The sequence below is a fragment of the Dasypus novemcinctus genome, chromosome 14, assembly GCF_030445035.2.
Source record: "Dasypus novemcinctus isolate mDasNov1 chromosome 14, mDasNov1.1.hap2, whole genome shotgun sequence".
Lineage (NCBI taxonomy): Eukaryota > Metazoa > Chordata > Mammalia > Cingulata > Dasypodidae > Dasypus > Dasypus novemcinctus.
In genome coordinates, this window is record NC_080686.1 from 82,562,326 (window position 1) to 82,576,114 (window position 13,789).

Genomic DNA, 13,789 nt, shown 5'->3' on the forward strand with positions numbered 1-13,789 from the left:
TCAAGATACAAGTAACCCAAATTTTAAATGCTTTAGAAGACATTTAGGGGACTAAGATATACTTTCCAGTACTTCTCAAATTATTTTATATAGATAATTAATTCTCTTGTGAGGGCACCTTAAGGAAAGGAAATGATATTTTTGTTGAGTGCTTATTGTGTGCTAGGCATTATATTAGATGCTTTACGTGTGATTTTTTTTTCAACTTTAATCCTCACAAGAATCCTATAGGTTGGTTTTGACTGTTGCTATTTCAAGAGAATCAAGGTTAACAGCTTGCCCGTGGTCTTACAGCCAGTAAAGGGTAGATCTGTGTTAGGAATACAAATCTTCTTAGCTTCTTCATGTTGTCCTTAACCAAAGTGCTATACTCTCTCTAAAAGGCAGAGATACCAGATAAATGTGTAAAACAAATAAAATCTGTATTTTATCCTTTCCCACTTCTCTTTTTGGATACTTGTTCCTTTATCCTGGAGCCAGGAATTAAAAACAGGTCTGTAAGACTCGAAACACTTTTCTCTTTTCCTTCCTTCCCTGGCTTAAAAAAAAATGAAGGGGGCCATTTCTTATAGCTGTTTTTATCAAGCACTATCCTTCAGCACAGTGGAATCAATCACCGACATTATTAGAAAAACTTTTTGTGATGTTTGTGAGCTACAGCCATAGGCTTTGGAGATGTTCATAGCTGCGGCCATAGCTCTGCCCCGTTTCTCACTAGGACTTACTTGTTAGGGACTTACCTTGCTGACTCCCTCCCTGTTTGACAGGCACTTCCTCTTGTCTTGGCCAGCTGTCTTTGATGTCTAGTACTGTCTGGTATTATTTTTAAGATGAGAGTGTGGGAAGAAAAGAGGAAATGTGTCTGCATATTGCACCCACCTCTGTTCCAGGAGAACTTTTCTACATCTAAATTTCAAGATGTTTTCCAGCAGGGGGTTATTTCTTTGCATTCTAATCTTAATTTGAGCCCTAATTGCCTTTGTTTGAATAAACCCTCAAACTAGCCAAAATGAGAAAACCTTTGATTCACAGACTTAAAAGTCTTGAAAATAGGATGAAAAAACCATATCCAAAGATCCTAATCTTTAGGAGAGAAAGCACTTTATTTTTTCCACTTGGCAAAGCAGGTAGGGAAACAGGGCTCCAAATTTCTGCTCTTTATTCTTTGGTTTACTCACCAAGCTGACTTAGGCAAGTCATTCAGATATCCCAGGCCATGGTCTCCCTATATATAAAAAGGAGGAATTTAAGTAGGGGATCCCCAAGTTACTTTTGATTGTTCAGTCTCATTGTAGAATACGAGAGAAACCCTAGAGCTGGAAAGTTGCCAGAGTTTTGCAGCACTCTTATCTTCTTTCCGTTCCTTCAAGTTTGACAACTTCGCCCCAATATGTGTTCTTATGTTGCCCCATGAACTGTTTAGGGTCTCTGATTCTGAGTTCTTTTGTTCCATGTTCTCAAATGTTATCTCTCGTTCCAAAACCTTCTTTTGGGAGCAGATGTAGTTCAAGCAGTTGAGTTCCTGCCTCCCATATGGGAGGTCCCAGATTTGGTTTCCAGTGCCTCCTAAAAAAAACAAAAAACAAAAAAAACCAAGCAAAACAAATGAAAAAACCAACTCAGGGAAGCTGATATGGCTCAGTGGTTGAGTGTTGGCTTCCCATACATGAGGTCCTGGGTTCAATCTCTGGACCCCAGTACCTCAAAAATAGTAAAAAAAACAAAAAAAAAAAACACCTTCTTCCAAATTTATAGTCCCCTAAGGCATTTTTCTGTGATATGAAAATGATTTATTAATTCATGATAACTAGTTAAGGTATTAACTCTTCTCAGTAAATTGCATTTTTAATGAAGACTTCCAGTAAACATGATATCCTTACTTTAAAGAAGTGACACCACAAGTGGAAATTACAGGCACTTTGGTTGGGTGAGTAGGAAAGGTTGAAGGTGGGAATGAACACAGCGTGCTCTTGGAAATCACTAGAAGACAGGGACTTGGCCTTCCTTGTTGAATAGAACATAAACGTGTTAGCTCTGGATATTCCTGATCTCCTTGAAGAGAATAAATGACCTTGACATCCTTTTTCTATTCTTAAAACTTGATGTGATTTTCTTTTTAAAAATATAGAGTATATACACCTTCACAGGGGAAATCAGGACCAAGGCTTCCTATTACTTCAGAGAAGCCTAAGTCCAGTAGGTGTCTTTTCATTGTGACTGCCCCTTTAGGGACCTGGGCCTAAAGGATCTGGCAAAATCACTCTCTTAGTTTTAAGATCCTTAACCAATTGTCATTGATTATGGAGACATGTTCTTGTCCTGAACAGAATTATGAGGTCTCTGCAGTTAGGGCCTGGACAGTTTACTTCTTTTTATCCTTCACCGTGCCTTGCACAGGCTGGGAACCTAGAATGGTCTGATGAATACTTGTTGGTGAAGAGACCAAAACAATTATATATTTATCACTTCATTTTTCTGAGATAAAGCAGTCTTTGAAAATATCAACAGCATGTTCATATTTCAGAAAGAAGAAAAAGAGGCTTAAGTGACTTGTCTTATGTCTCAAATAGCAAGTGTTACTGAGATTGGATCCCAGCTAAATTTTAACAAGTGACTAAAGTAGAGAGTGCTTGAAAGATAATCTCTTCTGTGATGGCTCCGCCAGCCCTTGTGCTCCTGTTGGCAGGTTTTGAGCAAAGGGAGAGCACAGAGGGAAGCCTGAGAATGTCGGCTGGTTTTGTAGGAAAGTGGGAGCCAGACAGATGGATCACATTTTAACTGTCCTGGATGCTAGTACAGTGGAGGAGATAAAACAGTTGGGCTTTTATAGTGACACTTAGGGATGCCCTCAAGGGCCTTATCTTCTCTTTTTATTTCAGATTTTGAATTGGAAGACAAAGTTGAGCTAGTCCCAGATCTTTCACTCATTAGCTACAGGCTTTTTGGCAAGGCATGTGGTGGTGACCCCAAAACCTTTCCCATTGCCTACGACTCTACATTACAGCGCTCCAGCCCCATGAGCCTTCTTGCCATTTTTTAACACACCAGGCACGCTCCTGTCTTCACAGCCTTTGCACTTCCTGTACCATTTCCCTGGGATGCTTTTCCTTCAGAGGGCCATGTGGCTTGTTCCCTCCCTTCATTTCATTCTCTGCTCATGTGACTTTGTTGGTGAGACCTTTCCTGATAGCCCAGTCCATTGTAGCCCTTCACTAGGCCTGAGTGCCTTATTCTTCTAGAATGTAATAGAATGTAAGATCTCTGTAGAATGTGAGACCCATGAGGAAGAAACTTTCGGTTTTTTCACTGTTGTCTCTCTAGTATCTACAATATTCCTGCACATAATCAGTTAGTAAATAATTTGTTTAATGAGAAAACAAATTCTCTCAACTTCCTTGTCTCTGTGTTGCTACTTGTAAAGTGAGAATAATAACCCTACTTTCCTTTCTCTGAAGAGTTAATATATATGAAAGATCTTGATAAACCTTCGGGTACTAAACAAATATAAAGAACTGTTAGTTGTTTTTCTTGGTCTTTTACAGGAGCAGGTAATATTCATGATTCTAGTTATCTTTGAGAACAAGGACATTTTTCCAGTTAAAAAATAGCTGGTAAATTAGGAGGAAGAACTTTTTTTTAGGTAGACAATGTTAAGTTTGAATTCAAACACATCAGGTATGATGCACTTCTAAGATTTCCACATGAAAATCCCTACTGGGCAGTTGGGTGTCAGCAATGGGTGTGGCAGAAAGAAGTCAGCAATTGTTATTTATTTGGGTTTCCCTGGAATAGAGACAATAGTTTTAAATGTGAAAACTGGCCATCCCTCAGTGCTGGTTTGATATTAAAACAGCAACTTCAAATGACACAGTAGTGTTAAGTGCTAACTGTGTGATAAGCATCATGCTTTGTGTTTTTCATCCATTATTTCCATTAATTCTAATACTAAGCATCTGAGTAGGTGCTATGTTATCCCCATTTTCAGCTGAAGTGACTGAGGTTTCATGAAATCAATTGATTTTCAAAAGTCTACAGAGCTAGTGAGAATAGGAGCTGGAATTCAAACACAGGTATGTCTGACTTGAGAGCCCAAACCCTATATTAGATTATGCAATGTGTAATGTATGCAGTAAAAATTAACACAAACTATCAACAGGAACGATGTCTCCTTATAATGCATCAATAAGAAAGCCATGAAGTCATTGAAATAACCCCAGGTTTTCAGTTATTTGACTGACAACCATCACTCTTAGTTTTAGCCAAAGGGAGATTTCATATCCCTGCTTATACATTAGATATTCATAACATATTCCTTAGAAAAACACTATCACTCTTTTTGTAAGTGCCAGTGCAACTGCATGTGACATAGGCATTTGTGTAGAGTTTACTTTTATCTCTTTAAGTATTGGGATATGTATTATATGAGTTTTTGTATCTCACTGAAATAAATATAATGTGCATATTATAACTCAACTGAAATAGTTCCTGGAAGGAAAGCAAAAAATGATGAATGAAGCCTAGTGTGATTTACCTATAATTATGGTCCTCTGTGTCTGCCTCATGTCCTTTCCTTTATTTCATTCCAAACTGGCATAACACAGAACAAATAGCTGTGCTAAATCACACAAAATAATTCAGTAGAGCACTTGCAGCTGTTTGTGAGGTATGTATATTAAAGATGATGGTAATCTTAGTATGGAGGAGAAAGGCCAGAGCACTTCCACATATTCAGGAAATGTGTTTAGAATGCTTTTATTTTTCCTTGCTTTGTTTCTTTAAACATTTAATTCCTTTTAAGCTTTTGCAAGTGTGTTATGTATGTAGAGAGTCAGCATAAGACCCCCTTTTTCCCCCCATATTCTCTATTAGATCCTTAGGGGACAGAAACAATACCAATAGGCCTAGCAATGGTGGAGGTAGTGTGGGAAGGCAGGGGCACTCAGGGTTCAAAACAATCTATACGCATGTCAGGATGTGGTCAGAGGGAAGAGGAACGAACTCAAGGAGTGGGTCTTAGATATCCAGATAGACCAGTCGCAATAGGCAAGGCAGTCAGTTGATAGCTCCCTTTTGCACTTGGCTGCAATTCATGTCTCCAGTTTTTGGCAGGCAAGAATAAAGTAATTTGAGTCACTAGGTAGATTATCATGATGGGAGTAGAGGCCCAGAGAGAAGCAGAAAGAAGCACAGTTCTCAGGACCAGGGCAGAAGAGCAAGGCTAGGATGTGAGGGGGCTAAATTACCATTATTAGACTGCAGCAGCCTACCTATCTTCTGCTTTTTGTCAGGACTAATACGAGAGATGAAGAATGGGATCACTTCCTTAGATAAGATCAGATAGATCCAGTCACGAAGCACAATCTTTTACCAGGCAGTTTGCATTTTGCCTCACCAACAGTTGACCGTACCATGCACAAAGAGGTCGAGTAGGACAAGTAATGCAATTGGCCAGTACTGGGCAAGAGAAGAATTCTGTGAGGGTTGCCCTAAAGCTAGTTATAGTGAGGAGCCATTACCATCCCTAAGCATGAAAGGATGAAAACAGAGAATGGAAACCACCTATACCCACACAGCTCACTGTCTATGTTAACCTGTCTTTGTTATTTCATGAAACTCTTGTCTAAGAAGATGAAGCTTCAAATAACTTTATTGTTTGTTTCAGGAAATTCTGGAATACCCATTCATCTCAATACCGTACTACCTAACCTACATTCATTTGAGTAAATATCCCCTTTCCAGGATTAGAGCTCACCTAAGTTTAATGAGCAACTATTGACCCTCGAAATCACTTGGAAACCCTTATCTTGCTATATCTACCAATGCGAAACTATTATATCATGAATTCTGCCCATTTCTAATCCAGTTCCCATATTAGAAGAACCACCTTAATTTAGATCCCCCAAACATTTGAATATCCTGATTTTGTCTTCCATCCTGCAACATGCTAATAAGAATCTGTCAAGATCATTACCTGTCTTCATGTGGTAGCAAAAAACTTGACTTTGCTTTATTGATAGACAGTTTTGGTAATATTTTCACGGAGCTGGCATTTTACAAAACTGGAAATCGGGGTGACTGCTACAGTTGTTGGAGATCTGTGACCCCTATACAGGCACCCATCCTCTACTGGCCAGAAAGCGGGGAGCTCTGGGAAAGTAGCCAGTGTCACTCAGTCTCAGCTCTGGTCTTCTGCTGGTGTCTTCCCTTGTCTGCATTTAACTAGAAGCCAGTGGACTAGGAAGCTCTGGATGCAGTCCCCTAAACTCAGCCTCTCTGAACACAGAGAATGGTAGTAAAGGCAAAAGAGTATCCAGCCTGCTGTGACCAGAAGAAATGATCAAGACAAAACTGAAAGTGGTGCAAACTGCATCCTTAAAAATTTAGATCTGTAAAAATTGACCTAGAAAAATTGGACTTTCTGGAAATACATTGAAAAAAATAACAGTCTGAAAATGGGTTTATGTTCCAAAATAAGTTGAACATCACGTATAGTAAAAATTACCCTGGAAAATCCCTAAATTGCCCATAAATATAGAGTACAAGGTTCTCAATAGATAGCCCTGTACAGGAATATGTATGTAAAATGGATACTATATACAAGGTGCAATTTCATAGAAGGGTAATAATCAGAAAGTAAATAATTCAAGTGTTTTGCAATACTTCCAAATTTTGTGATACTTCCAGATTGCTTGCTCTGTAATTATCATCATTATTTATGCTAGATTTGAGGAGTTTTTCCCAACTTTGGTCTCTAAGGCCTACAAACAACTGTATCCCTTTTCATAGATTTACTACTTTTTAATATTTTGCTATATTTGTTTTTTTATTTTCTTGAACACATACACACAGGCCTACACACACATCTGTGGCTTTGTGCTGCACTATTTGAGAGTAGATTGCATATATCATGATTTTTTATCTCTTAATACTTCAGTGTGTATTTCCCAAGAACATGAATATTTTCTTATACAACCACAGTCTAGTTATCAAATTCAGGAAATTTAATATTGATACAATCATTTTGCACAATCTATAGTCCCTATTCCAATTTTGTCAGTTATCCCAATGGTATCATTTATTGCAATCTAATTTAAGGTCACATACTACATTTAGTCATCATGTTTCTTCATTCTTACTTAATTTGAAGCAGTTTCTTAGGCTTTTTTGGCTTTCATGACCTTGATATTTTTGAAGATTATAGGCCAGTTATTTTATAAACTGTGCTTCCATTTAATTCACCTGATCTTTCCTCATTATATGGATCAGTTTATATTTTGGGGGATTAGCTTGCTAAATAAGTGAGGTTATGCCCTTCTTAGACTATCATACCTCAAGGCACATCATGTCTGTCTGCTCCTTATTACTGATGCTAATTTTGATCACTTGATGCTGCCTGGTTTTTCCAGTGTATAGTAAATTGTAATTTTTGTAAAACTATAAAGAGATATTTTGAGATTATGTTTATAACCTGTTTCTCATCACTACCCCTCTCTTCCCATTAACTCTTTAATTCCTGTCTGGAGGAGTTACTGCTTAGTTCTCTCCCCACATGGCTAAAACCTTTCAATGTTTGGAAATTCCTTGAGGGTGGGTTTGGGGAATCAATGAAACACTTAGATTTATTTTAATTTTTAACCAAGTTGATTGAAGTCATATAAATTAAATGTTGGTCTGTTGAAATTCCACTATAATAATAACTATGAAAGAATCTTTCATGAGTAGAAGCTATAATCAGTCACATTTGATATGGACAAATGACTGATCAATAAATCAGGTGTTCTTTGTATAGTTTACAGAAAAATGATTCTCATGAAAATAATTTCAGTAAAGTAAACATGAAAATGTTTTAACAGTACTCAATAGAAACTTCAGTAATAAATTAAATTGGCCTAGTAATATTTACTCTGTAAAAGGCTTACTCAACAAAAATTTTTCAGTGATGTTATAATCGTGAATAAAATATTTGCATTCATAAATGTGGAACCCAGATGTCCATGGTATTAAAACAGAGTGTAAAAATTGAAGAGTGAGGCAGTGAGCCTGGTGTTTTAGAGTATGGATCTTGGAGTGTGACCTCCTGAGTTTGAACATTACTTCTTTCACTTACCTGTGACCACGGGCAAGCTGTTTAATCTTAAGATGGGGGAAATAACAATAAACTACCTTATATGAATGTTTTGGGGACTGAAAGACTTAATACATGTTAAATGTTTAAAACAGTGCTGGCACTAGTTAATCTCAGTAAGTGTTACTACCATTGCTATCATCATCACCATCTTCATCATTTTCATCACCTTGCTGTATTTTTGTAGGTTAGGGAGAGGGAATATTTCAAGACTGGGAGACTTATCTGAGCTGAGACTGATTGAGAAAATAATATAGGGTATTGCTTATTATTCCTTAATAGGAATTATAATTTAGTGACAATCTATATTCTGAGTGAACTCTAAAGACGTCCTTCAGCATATGTCACTAACAGAATCTTTCCTTAAAAAGTTTAGAAGACGCCTCTTAGATGTGGCTTCTCAGAAACATCATTTTAACACCATCACTACAATATTGGCTCTCAGTTTTAATGCTACAGCATACTATGAATTTAAATGATCTCACTTCATCCCAGCAACTACTTTATGAGGGAGATATTATTAACCTCATTTAAAAAAATGGAATCAAGTTTTGAGAAGCTACAAGACTTTCTTGAGTTCATGAATCTGAGAAGTAACATCAGGATTTGAACTCTGATATCAAAGATCCACTGGGTCATACTGCTGTCTGGAAATAAACCAGTTGGTGGGATTGCTTGTCATTGCACTTTGCGTTGACTTTGCTTTTATTAGAACTGTGATTCCTGGCATTGGAGCAAATGATATTTCTTTGCCAACTTTATTATTCAGAGTCCTGGAAGGAAAGGAGATGTTGTACATATAAGAAAAATTTAATAAAGGGAGTTTGTACCAAGGTATGATTGGGATTATGGGAATCCAAACAGGCTGGCCAAGCACCCCAAGACTAACAGTGACAGGGAGCTGTTACCATCCATAGGCCTACATGAGCAAGGGAAAGATCCTGAAAGAGAGCAGGAGCCATGTGAAAAGGGTATGCACATTCCAAAGGAACACAACCCCTGCTGCATACCTGGGCAAGGTTAGGGTAACAAAATCCCAATTTCTCTTTCCTCCCATTATCTGCGCTCATGCTAATGCCACCTACTGTTCAAACCCAGCTGCAGGCCAAAGGCCAATGGGAGCCCTGGTGGCACAGCTCACTCATGGGGGTCATCCTCCCTGGGCCCAGATTAGAGCTGAGATGGGCAGAGAGTAATCCAGAGGGAAAACTAGTGCCTTCCCATCACACTAAACATATCTGAGATATTATTCTAAATTATAATCAGTACAGTATCTATAGAGAAAATTGAGTAACTCAAGGAAAAAAAGATATAAATATATATGTAAATGAAAAATAATATACTGTTATAACTGTAAGAGGAAAAAATGCATTTGGTTGAAAAAGAACATCCTGAAAGTGGTGGTGTGCAGTAGTGCAAGGCAGGTGGAACTAAAATGTCCCAGTAGGCTCCACAGGCTTTTCCCCATTGCATATATGTTAAACCTGTCTTTTGATTGGTGGCTATAATTGTATTTTTAAATATATATAATTGTATTTTAAAAAGCCTGGCAAAGCTTGCAAACCTGCGTCTTCGCCTTAAATTGGCTCTGCATCTTGGTTCCAATGGAGCAGCTTACCAGGTTGGTGTGTGCTCAGCTCTAGTTTCTGAATGTTTCCCACCCTGTGAGCCACTCACCATGTTTCTTTGGCCAATGTATTTCCTGTTTCCACACCACACATCATCTGTTGGGGAATCGTGTTGTCATCCATTCTCCTCATGCATCCTGTCTCATCGTGCTTCTCTGGAAGCAACTGCAGGTCGTGAGCCTGCTCAGCAGGATTTGGCTTAAATGGAGAAATTTGAGCATGAGTATTGATAGATTCTGTTCCCTTACTCATTTAGAAGATCATTCATATGCCTTCATTGATATGTAGTGTGTACTACCTCTTCATTTTAGCATCAGGCTTTTGGACTCCCCAAATCCACTTTGGAATTCAGATCCCCCCCCCCCCCGCCCAGCTCTTACCAATCAGTACACAGTGATACAAACACAGACTTGATCATGTTCTAACAGGTCATGAAGCTACGCCTAACCCACAGAAAGCCTTCCTGGTAAGAGAGAGCTGAAAACTGAAATCCAATCATTGTTTCCCCAGCTCCATCTTTTGTAATCTCCAGCGAAGTTGTGAAGTTTAGGCACAATGTAAATCCTTCCCAGCAATTCCTTGAACTAGTGCCATATATCCCAGGCGGGACAAATCCCTGGAGCTAATCAAGAACAATGGGAATGTGTGAACTCAAGTAAGATGAAAAGATACTAAGTTGAGCTGAGGGAGGAAAAAGGAAGGCCTGGGGTTTTCTTTCTATTACAATATATTTTGTCAAAATTCCCCTGTTTTCATTTCCTCTCATTACAGTTTTTCCAATGACTGAAGAACTTCGCTTAGGGCAAAGAAATATAAATTGATAGTGCATTACTTAACTAGGAAATGCAAATCAATATCAACTTTCTTATTCAGGAACTTCTTGGTCTGAAATGTTTAACAATATGCTATTTGTTCTAAAAATGTAGCTTTAATAAGTGGTAACTTGTAGTGATGATAGTCAAATATCAAAGCACTGTGTAGAAAACTTCCATTTATCTCAAGGTATAAACAACTATTATAGCACTTTTTTGTACATTCTCTGTGATAAAAAGACAATAAAAAAGCAAATAAATCGAATCAGAATAGCAGTAAAAAGGAGTCTGTAGTATGTATTAATATATGTTTAACACAAAAGTTCTATATTTTCTATTAATAAATATCTAGTGAAAATTGATGTTTATGTTGACCATCCTGAGGTACTGAGGGCTTTAAGTGGCTTTGAATGAAAAAATATTAAGATTATTTTGCATTTGGTCTTGTTTTCATGATTGTAATCTGATAATTTTCTATGACAAGAAAGCAAAAATGCTGAGCCAGGAAAATTAAATAGTTCCAAACATGCTGGCACTTTTACAGAAAAAGCATTGTTGGGAATGGACCCTGAGGTTCTGATTCTGAGTCTACCATCAATTAACTGTCCAACATTGAGAAAATAACTTAGAGAGTAGTCGTTTTTTCTGTCCAGATTTTTCTTGACACAGCTCCTCTCTTGCCTCGATCTTCTTCCTGTGGTTACTATTGTGTTTTTATAAGACTCTATTCTTCTGACAACGTTGGATTTGGACCCAAGCTAGACCAATTAAGGTCCTGCCCTAGGAGTCTGGCTTGGGCCACAGAACGTATCTCTGCAGTGATTGAAGCCATAAGATGTCTAACTTACAAACTCTTAAGTGGCCCTCTTTCTCTATGAAGAATGCTGGTGACAGGGATGGAAGTGAGGCACATACAGTCCTCTCAATGGTTGGCTCTGGTTCCTGCCATTCCTGATAACCCTTTGCTTTCCTGTGCTTCCTGTGAATGGATTTTTCAACCCTGACTTGGAGCCACCATATTAGAGATGGGTTTTATCTTATTCAATTCTATTCATTTTCATGAGCCTCACCCAAGTTCTTTATGTAATTTTATATTTATAATTTTATGTTACTTTTTGCCCTCAAAATGGTGTAAGCTTAATGTCTGCATTGAACCTGGATCCATTATTTTTCCATTATTTTTAAGGAAGTTTTAGATTACATAAAAGTTACATTGAAAATATAAGTGTTTCCCATATACCCCACCTCCTCTCTCTCTCACACTTTCCCCAATTAATAACATCTTTCATTAGTGTGGTGCATTTGCTACAATTGATGAGCAAATATTGAAGCATTGCTACTACTGTAATTCACATTATGGTTTACATTTTGCAACACACAATTTTATAGTTTTTTTCCCTCTATTTTTAATTTAATTTAAAATTTTTTTAAAGATACTTAGTTTATACAAATTTCACATAAAAAAATAGTGGATTCCCATATGCCCCACTCCCCATACCTCCCACTTTTTCCCACATTAACAACATCCTTCTTTAGTGAGGTGCATTCCTTGCAATTGATGAACACATTTTGGAGTATTGCCAGTAAGCATGGATTAAAGTTTACATTGTAGTTTATACATAGGTTTTTGACAACAATGTATCAAATGGCCTGTATCCATCATTTCAGTATCATACAGAAAAACTCCAAAGTCCCAAAAATGCCCCAAGTTACACCTATCTTCCCTTTCCCTCCCCTCAGAACCTCTGGTGATCACTATCTATATATCAATGTCACAACTTTTTCTATTACTAAAATAATAAGTCTATTTGGGTCCATAGTTGCATTCCCCACTATGGGTGTTCATTCCTCAATCTTGAGGATTTTGGGATGGCAATGCCCACACTGTTTCTAATTGAGAAGGGGCTTAGATCCCATGGGGCAGATGGATAGAACTGTCTTGCTTGCAGTTGTAGATACTGTTTTTTGGGATGGGCATTGTCTATCATCATCCTTTTGTTAGTTGTCCTGTGTGAGTCCGATGAACTGGAGAGTAGATGTTGACTGCACTCTGCTGAGATTCAGGGCTCAACCAGCATATGAACAGACTGAAGAATTAAGTTTCTGGGACATATATTTAAGGGGTATAGTGCTAATTATAGGTTCAAATAAAAGGGGCAGAGGAACCATGTGTAAGACAAATATAAATGAGTCGAAGTCTGTTACATTGGGGAGATAAGTTATCGTATATTCCAAGGTAAGGCCCACTGATGGGGTGCCGATTTCCTGGGGTTGTCAGCCCTGCCTATAGTGTCCAGATGCTCTAGAGCTCTCAGGAGCACCCTGCTTGAGGCACTGTCTACTGTGTCTGTCAGTGAGACCTGGATCCACTTTGGATCCTAACTAATACAACCTAGCTTCTCTGGTTTTTAGTTAATTCATTTGTCAAAGATTGGAAATCAATCTCGAATGTCACTAAAATTCTATTGCTGTACTACTACATAAAGTGTAACTTTCCTTCATGGTATGTTCATTTTTATGACCACTGGGAAATGGATCCTTTTGTTCAAACTTACACTGAGGCTAAATGAGGTGCTCTTGATTAGTCACTAGAAGAGTTTGAGGAGGAAGTGACCAGGAGAACTGGAAACTTGAGGGGATTTCAGGTAAAATTCTACCTATCATTACCCCTTTGGAACAGACAAATATTGAAGGGACAATTGCCGATGTGAAAATTCTAGGTATTATACGTTGGGGACTTTTTTTCATTAAAATATCATACTTCCTCATGGAGCTTAGGTGATACTTGGAGATTTTGTGGTCTTGTGTTTGGTTTGTTGTTGTTGTTGTTTTTTTTTTCATTTAAAAAAAACTTTTTATTAATTTAAACATATTAAAGTATAACACCTTTCAGATGCACTGAATATCCTGCTTGTGGTTTACTATCAGAAAAGTACTTATTCTCAAGAGATGAAAATTTTCACTTTAGTGTTTTGTCGCTGCTATTCTTCTATCAGACACTGAATCCTTATCATATGGTTCTAGTTGCATCTTCTGACTTTTCTTAGTTCATAATGAATCTCACCATTTTCTTACAGTTTTTCTGTTGATATATTTATGGCTTCCCTCACATTTCATGAAGAATTCCGAATCACATGGGACATTTATCAAAAGGTTTTTTAACTTTGAGGAATTAACAGTATAGTTGATATTTAGGATAATTTGGATAATATTTCTTCATTATT